Below are 9,053 nucleotides of genomic sequence, written 5' to 3' on the forward strand. Positions count from 1 at the left end.
TGGATCTATTTTATATAGAGGGATAGAGATGGGATGAGTGTTTAAAAGAAGATTAATCCCAAACTTAATCTCCCTATTAGGAGGACACTAGGAAGATCATTGAGGAATACTTTAGGAAACTCATAGACCACAGGGACAAATTATAATGAAGAACTTTCAAAACAAAAATCTTTAACTCAGACCAAGTGATGGAGACACCTCTTGGAATTAACTTTTGGGCTCTAAGATAAGAAACTAACCTTTCCTTAAGAAATTACTAGTTTATTTGAGAATTAGAAACTGAGCCTTCGGGTCCGATAATCTAGAGAGGCCTAACATGAATGGAGTCAATCCATCTCTAGGATAATGTCAAAATCAACCTTATCCAATTCTATCAAGTCTACCAAGGTATCCCTACCACTAATAGATATCACATAACCCTTATAAACTATTCTAGCAAATACAAAATCACCCACTAGGGTAGACATAGAGAAGGAGTCCAAAATACTCTCAAGACCAAAACCAAAATAAACAACTATATATAGGGTTCATATAAAATAGTAGACCCCTGGTCAAGCAGACAAAACACATCACAAGAAAAGAGTTATAATGTACCAGTGACAATATCTGAAGATGCCTTGGATTCCTGGTGAAGCATAAAGGTGATTTCGATAAGTTCTAAAGCCAGAAGTAGTACCCTTTGGTGTAGAAGCTGAAGATGTGGCAATCAAAACCTTATAAGCCCCAATAAAAACCCTTACTAAGGGACAATCCCACTAAATATTGCAAAATTAACCATACTTAAAGAACTTGTGGCTTTGTTCCTCAAAAAAATACACGATGCACCCACCCATAGAATTAACAAGGGGGATAATATCTAGCTGATTGAGCTCTACTAGCCTGAGACTGGGCGCTCCATTCCCTAGGACCATTACTGTTCTAGAAATGGTGATCACCAAATGACTTAGGATATGGAGTACTAGTCATAGAAAAGGAACCAGAGTTTCCCCATGTCTTTTTCATAGACCACTTCCTACCATCACCACTATTATTTTTATGACCTCCACTATATTTTAAGTATCTAAACATCTTACTCTTCCTTTTTCCAATTTTTGCCTACTTTTTCTTCTCATCTACCACATATTACATTACATCACCAACCTAGAAATATCTATGTGATTGTTCAACAAGGTGGCCTTGCTTTCCAGAATCGAATTAAGGGACAACCTAGAAGCGAATTTCCTCATTCTAGACCTCATACTAGACACTAGCTCAGGATCATAACAAGATAACTGAATGAACTTTAAGGAATACTCCTTCATATTCGTCTTCCTTTGCTTTAAATTCATAAACTCCTCAGCCTTTTTCTCCCTCAACTCCTGAAGAAAGAAGCAATCAAGAAAACCACTAGAGAAATTCTCTCATAATGCCAACTCCATAGCATGACCCCTAGACTAGTCCCACTTCTAATACCACTAATATGCCACATCCTTCAGCTGGTATACTACAAACTCCAGACCCTTAGAATCAAAAGCATGCATTATATGAAAAATCTTCTCCATCTCATCTATGAACCCTTGAGTATCCTCATCAATATTAGAACCAGTAAAGATCAGAGGATTCAACCTCATAAACTTTCCAACCCTAGTGGCCTTAGAAGAACAAACAACAACACTAGTAAAATAATACTAGCGTGACTAAGATGTCACTAATAAAGCCAACAGATGAATAGAACAATAAAAATCAACATTAGTAATATCTCTTAGAAGTAACTGAGAAGGAGTGTCACCCATAGGAGAAGGTCCAGTGAAGGCCGATGGATCCCCACTAGGGAAATAAGAAGCAACAACCTTAGACTGGGTTGGAACTCTATAAGTAGGATAACTTTTGTCAATATTGTCCTCAAGTAGGAAGGAGGTGTTTCCACTAGCATCTAATCTTCTGGTAGGTATGATCTAAAAAGAAAGCAAATAAGAATAAGAGAAGTTTCCAACACCTTAGACTCTACAACCCAAAAATAGATCACAAGAAAGGGAAACATTCATAAATGCCTCATAGTCTCTCTCATATAATGTGGTGCACTACACACCCATAAAAAAGACTCTACTTGACACAACTTTATGGATACCCAATGACACCAAACGTTGACTTAGATACCAACTTTGTCACCCAAATAAAGGCCTGGTTCAGAAAAGTATTTTAAGTCTACGGTGGACTAAAGACCACTCCTTTTACCTAGCCAAATAGAATAAACACACCTAGAAGTAGCTGGATTTTGAACATATAACAAGATAGGAAAGTAACAAACTCAAAAATATCTAAGAATGTTAAAATCAATACCTATTCCACAGTAATTTCCATAAAGCCTCTACTAATACAAAAATAATCTAAGTCGGGACATGCCCCCGATCCTAATAATAACAATGATAATGTTAATAAGAACTCTTTATTTCATGTTAATAAAAGGAAATAGAGATATTAATAAAGTCTTATAGAGAATATAAGCTCGCCAATTCACCACAAATGACAGATGAACCAAGTTGATTCACCTAACACTGCTTTATAAAAGTAGAATTGCCTTCAGACCTCGTATGATGTGGGGATACATCATCCAAAGATGTTTAGTGGGTTGAGAATTAGTATGTAACTTAGGGATAGTGATAAATTAATGATAATTAAAAATTCAGTTCAACTCAATGAACATTGTAATACCCCGTAGTACTACTTAGCTAGAATTTGTCCCAACAATATTAAAGACATGTTTTAAAAGATGAATCCACTTTTATAAATGTGGAATTTTCAAGATTTTCACTTTTTGTCATGTGGGAAAATCAATAAGATTTCCATTGATATAAGATTCTCCTAATTCGATAACCGAGTAAGAAGTTATTATTATTTCAAGTTTCAGTAGTAAAACACCGTCATCTCAGTCAGTGGCGTATCACGCCATAAGCCAAAATGACATTTGTCAGTTTCCAGTAAGACACCACAATTTCACCACATCGCGGAGGGCTTCCAAATCCCAATTGTCCAATTCCAGTGACACGGTGCGATAGCACTGCGTCGCGTCAGGGGTCTAGGTTAGGAAATTTTCACCAATTTTAAATGATGCGTCTAGTGACATGGCATGATAGCGTCGCACATTTTTATATGCTGGACTCAAGTAAATACAAATATTGCATATACTTGTATGTCTATGAATATAAATGATAAATTTTACATATTCACGTCTATCATATAAATAGAAAAATGATAAATATATATCAAATAATTATTTGAGAAAGAGGGAGAAGGAGTTTAAAATATAATACATAAATATGGAGAGTAATTGATGAAAATACAACAACCAAAATATACTTAGTGTATTCCTACAAAGTGGGATTTGGAAAGGGTAAAGTGTAAGCAATCCATACCATTACCTCAGACAGATAGGTGAAAATATAAAATATAAAATAAATGAAAAAGAGACAGAACAAAAAGCAATTAGATAGAAAAAATAAAAAAATGCTTTCTTCTCTCTCTTGCCTAAACCCTAAATCTGCTACCTAACTCAAATTTTCCATGGCTTCTTTGCCCACTATACAGTCACTTCCGGCGACTGGCTAGTTTTCTTTGACATCACCAGACCAATTACCTAACCTTTACTACCCAAAAAGCCCCATAAAAACACCTAAACACTCAAAATAAAAGACAAACATCCAAGCCATCAAATTTACATAGCGAGCCTATGGATTTGTCTTGAGTAAAAAACAATACCTTGTAATGACCCTCTAGGTCATTTTATTAATTTACATATATTTTTGATATTTTAATCCTTTCTATAGCTACTATACGTCATTTATGACTTGCCATAACTATCAATTCAAATATTGAATAGTTTATTTGGATTTTAGGATCATTTTCTTATTTTGGTGCTTTTACTATTAAGAAATTGGTCTCAAATCAAAATTCCTAGTAAAAGATCTCTAATAAGAATTCCAATGGCTTCATCAGCTTTGAAATATTAATTTTAGGCTAGGGGAATCCTTGGTTTAGGTTCCAATGCTTCCAGACTCACTTTTGTCTATTAAGTGGATTATATGAAAAAAGGAACTATAGGTGTGGGTTCCACATTTAGTCAAAAATATCTTAGATGAAAGTTTCTATGCTTCCACTGAGTCCAAAATATCAAATTTGATATTGTAGCATAATTTATTATATGCATGGGGTTTCAAACGGATTCCAAGAACTCAATCATAGTCCATTTTAGAATTAGAAAAATCTAGTGCATGACCCTATTTGGTGCAACCATTTAAGCAAATCTTTGGTCTCTTAAGATACAAAGGGATCACTTTAGTAATCTCTCTTGGACCTCTCCTAGCCACTTAAGTGATGGCCTTGACACTTCATTGTTTAAGCAATGGCTTGATATATGGTGGATCAATTAAGTGATCATTTGACCGCTTAAGCGGTGATTGCTTAAGAGATTATTAGGTTGCTTTATCGAACTTGGTGATTTTAAAATACCCTTCTTCACTTGATATTCCCATTAATTTTCTCCATAATTTGAGAACTAGAAGAGAGGGAAAGAGTAGGGAATCATCAATTGAAGCTAAGAGAAGTTAGCCTAACACTCTTTGGTCATTTTTTATTTTTTTCCCCATCAATTTCCATCCTATTTCATTGTAAATTCTTGAAATTAGGTCTTTAAATCCCTATACCTTGGGCGTTAATTTGGGACCTGATTTATGCATCATTTGTGCTTTATTTTTGAGCACACATTCATTGTCCTTATATGAGACCCCATAAAATTTCAAACATTTTATTTTTGACTTTCCCACATATGTAATATTGATTTTTGACTTGACTTGTGTTTAGGAATGTTAAAGGGGTGTTTGGAGAAAGTTTTAGAATTTTTGAAAGGGGTTTGGGGTCATTTTGGGACCCGACATAGTGATGGTCTGCGAAATCACCATGTCACAAAGGTTATCATCCATGATATTGGCATGGAATAGAAGATAACCTTCGTGATCACAGCGTGCCACATCAAGGTGTTAATTTCATCCAATTTTATTTTTTCAATTAGGGGTGAGGGGCATTTGAAATTTTCACCCTTCCCATGACTTATAAACATAAAATTGACTTTTTCCGCATTAGTTAAAAAGATCAAACACTCCTATTCTCTTCTCTAACACCTAAACCAAGAAAGCTTAAGGGGTTTCCAAGAAATCACTACTTCGGGCGCCAAACTTCAAACTGATTTCAAATTTTTGTGTGTTTCAAACATTTCTCTCTTCCCTAAGTATGAATTTTGAATTGTAGCATTAATTGAATAGGTTTTAATTTGATTAAATTATGGGTTTTTAAATTGGATTGAGGGGCTTTGGATGTTACTAGTTGAATTACTTTTCCAATGTTTTGAAATAATTATTCATGCTTATAACTGATTTTTTAGGGACTAAATTGATATATTATTTAAATGGTTGGAATGTGGGTCATGGGTTTCCCTAAAATTCAATGAAATTTTCTTGAATTGCATGAACCTCAACCCTCTTTGTGAAATTGATTTTAATTATGAAAAATTGCATGGTTTAACTTTCTTTTAAACTTAATTTGTTGCATTATAAATGGATATAAAAATAGATTTGGATGGCCTTGGTGGCCATGGTTTGGATTTTAATGCAACTTGGCAGTCCAACTTGGTTTTTTGAATTAGTTTGTCATAAATATATTAGCTTGGAATCATATTTGTATGATGATATCAAGTGATAAATTCCTTAATAAATGACTCCTGGTTTAATGACTGGAATTATGTGTAAAGTGATTACAATTTAGGCTTAAAAGGGGTTGTGTAGCTCACCGTGAAGGTGTAAGTCCTAGATAGACAAACACTAAAAACCATGTTTGTTGGTGTTGGGGGTCTATATGATCGTGTACTTGATACACACTTGATATATATATTTGGGATGGCTACTGCCTATGGTGGCTTTTAGTTTTCCCTTGGTTCGTTTGGCTAACATGATTGGGGTCCTTTAAGTTAGGGGCACTGAACCCATTTAGGACGGATTGAGCTACACAGTCTAGGTTAACAGTTTTAAAACTCTTAAGTTCATGACCCTTAACCGATCCTGATATCTTACATACGTGTAAATATAAATGTGTGCATGTGGTTTTGACTAATTTTGGATATGGCATTATTTTATCTTTTTTCATGAGTTACATACCGGTGCTTATCCCACTGGTCGTCCTAGGATGCTACATTATTGCATGATGTAGGGTCCAAAGACACTTCTATTACTCCTATGTTACGTTAGGTTGAATAGAACATTCAATGAGTTGTTGTGAAGTAGTGAGCCTCTATCCTTTAGAAGGCATTATCATTTCATTGCTCTTTCTTTATTTACTTAGTACTTTTGGATTCTATTTGGTCATAGTTGGGGGCATATCACAACTTAGTTGTTATTCTGGTTTAGAGTCTTTCATAGATAGATATGGTTTGGTTGGTTACTATTTTGACTCTTAGTTTTATTGAGTTATTCATTCATCTTTTTATCACTGTTTAAATGGATTCCATATTATTATTATTATTATTATTACTATTATTATTATTATTATTATTATTATTATTATGCTCATAAGGTTAGGAAATGGGGGTGTTCTTCGATCCATGGTAGGCTTGAGATACCCGTAAAGCACAGGCCCTGGTTAGGGTTATGATAAGCTTGGTATCATATTTAGAGTCATTGAGTGTCCACAAAGCCATATCGAGTAGAGTCCTTTTTATGGGTGTGTAGTAAGCCACACTTATAAGGAAGAGGTTACAATACATTTAAAAATGTTTTCCTTTCTTGTATTTTATTTCAGGCTATAAAGTCTAGCTGTCTTGAAACTTCTCTAACTTATAATTTCCTCATATTTTTGATTATACCTCCCCAAAGATATAACATCCATAGAAACTCTACTGTGAACTCTGTCCTACCTGTGAACAATGTGGAGGGTACTTGCCCTTTGTATAGAGTACAAACCTGGTCTAGGGCCCCTACTCCTGATTGAGCTGCCCTACGGGAATTCCACCTGTCCCTAATAGTCCTCGTCAAGCTTCAAGGGTTAGTGATTCTTACGATCAGCTGCCTCAAGAAGACATCTATAATGTGGAGTTTTGTCGGTCTATTCATTTGTTTGCTCTCTTAGTGACATATTAGTCTCATTAACCGAATTGTGTTGATTTTATTGTTCCTTTATTTAACGTCACCCAAAATTGCTGGTTAAGATATTAAATCCCTCATCCTTTACACACTCTAAGGTTGAGGAAGATCCTCAGGGGTTTATGAATAGGATGGAGAATATTTTTGTAGTGATGCATGCTATTGATTCTTAAGGTGTTTGATGCATATCAGTTGAAAGAAATAACTTATTAGTGGTATAAGGAGTGGAAGCAGTTGAGGGGTGATGATGTGGAGTCGGCATTATAAGATGTGTTTGTGGGTGCTTTTATTGATCATTTCTTTCTCGAGAAGCTAATGGAATCTAAGGCTTTGGAGTTTGTGAATCTGAAGAAGGGTAAGATGAGTGTAAAAGAATATTCCTTGACATTTTTGCAGCTATCTCATTATGCTCCTAAGATGGTGTCTAGATATAGATCTAAGATGAGCAAGTTTTCTTTTGGCTATCCTATCACTTGTTATTAGAGTGTAAGGCTGTAATATTGAACAATGATACAAATATCTAAGGATTCTAGTTTATATGCAGCAAGTAAAGGATGAAAAGAAGAAACATGTGGAGATTAGAGAGGCAAAATTATAAGTTTAGGTATTTAAAGAAGAGTGGGGGTCAGCATAATAGTGGAAGAGATATAGACAATAGACTAATAAGAACAAGGAAATTCGTATTCATCTTCTAGTATTCCCTATCCTAATCCATTGGGTGATCTTCATTTTTTTGCAGGTAGTAGTTCTAAGGCATAGAGTGCCTAGTCTTAGGCCAGTAGAGCTTAGTCATCCCTACCTTACCCTCCTTGTCATTTTAATAGAGATATTCATCATGGTTAGAGGGGAGAAATTAGTGTTATAACTATGGTCAGCTGGGTCACATTATAATACCCCGCACTTTTCATAGCTTAAATTTATTCCTAAAATGTTAAGAAATAGCTTCTAAAATAAAGAATATTTATTTTGTGTGGAATTTTCCAGATTTAGACCTCCCATTATGTGGGAAATTGAATAAGCTTTCCATCGATACAAAATTCGCCAATTCTGACACTTGATGAAGGAGTTAGAGCATTTTTAAGTTGACATTGTGCCACCTGAACACTTGGCGCATCACGGAGGTGGGTAAAATGATGATTGTCAAATTCCAGTGGCCCTCCGTGACATCCCCGCATCGTGGAGAAGCCCAAATTGCCAATTGTCCCATTCCAGTAGACTAATGCGATGTTGGTGCATCGCATTAGTGGCCAAAATGGCAAAACTATAGGGCACCGCGATAGCTCCGCGTCACGGAGCCAACTCAATTACCAATTTTCCTATTTCCAGTGAGACAGCGCGATTGTGGCGCATCGCGGTAGCCACCTAAATTGGGAAAAATGTTACATTTTCCAGTTCCGCTTAGAAATTTAAAGAGGGTATTTTGGTAAATTCCCAAGTCCCCAATCCATCCTATAACAAGATTAATCATATTCAAAGAACTTTGTGCTCATTATTCATCATTGTCTTCAAAATCAAAACCCTAGAGCTCTAAAACCTATTCTCCAAGAAATCAAAATCCTCTATAGATTCTCCAAGGAAGCTCTAAATTGAGGATTCCCAAGGTAAGATAATCAAGAATCCATCATTAAGAACTCAGATAGGAATCCATAATTCTAGAATCTCCATCTAATCATCAACCAAGGTATTTGGGGTTTATGAACAAGGATCTTCTTCCATCCTTGTGCCCAAAACCAAGCTTTTATTTAAATTTCATATAATTTTGAATGATTATTCATGAGATTTGAATTAGGGTTCATACCCATTATTGTTCTTTGCAAGATTTTGAGATTTCAAGTGTTTTAGAAATTGAATTGCTTGTCTATTTTTATATTTTCATGACTATTGTAGTAA

Source organism: Capsicum annuum, chromosome 5, assembly GCF_002878395.1.
Source record: "Capsicum annuum cultivar UCD-10X-F1 chromosome 5, UCD10Xv1.1, whole genome shotgun sequence".
Lineage (NCBI taxonomy): Eukaryota > Viridiplantae > Streptophyta > Magnoliopsida > Solanales > Solanaceae > Capsicum > Capsicum annuum.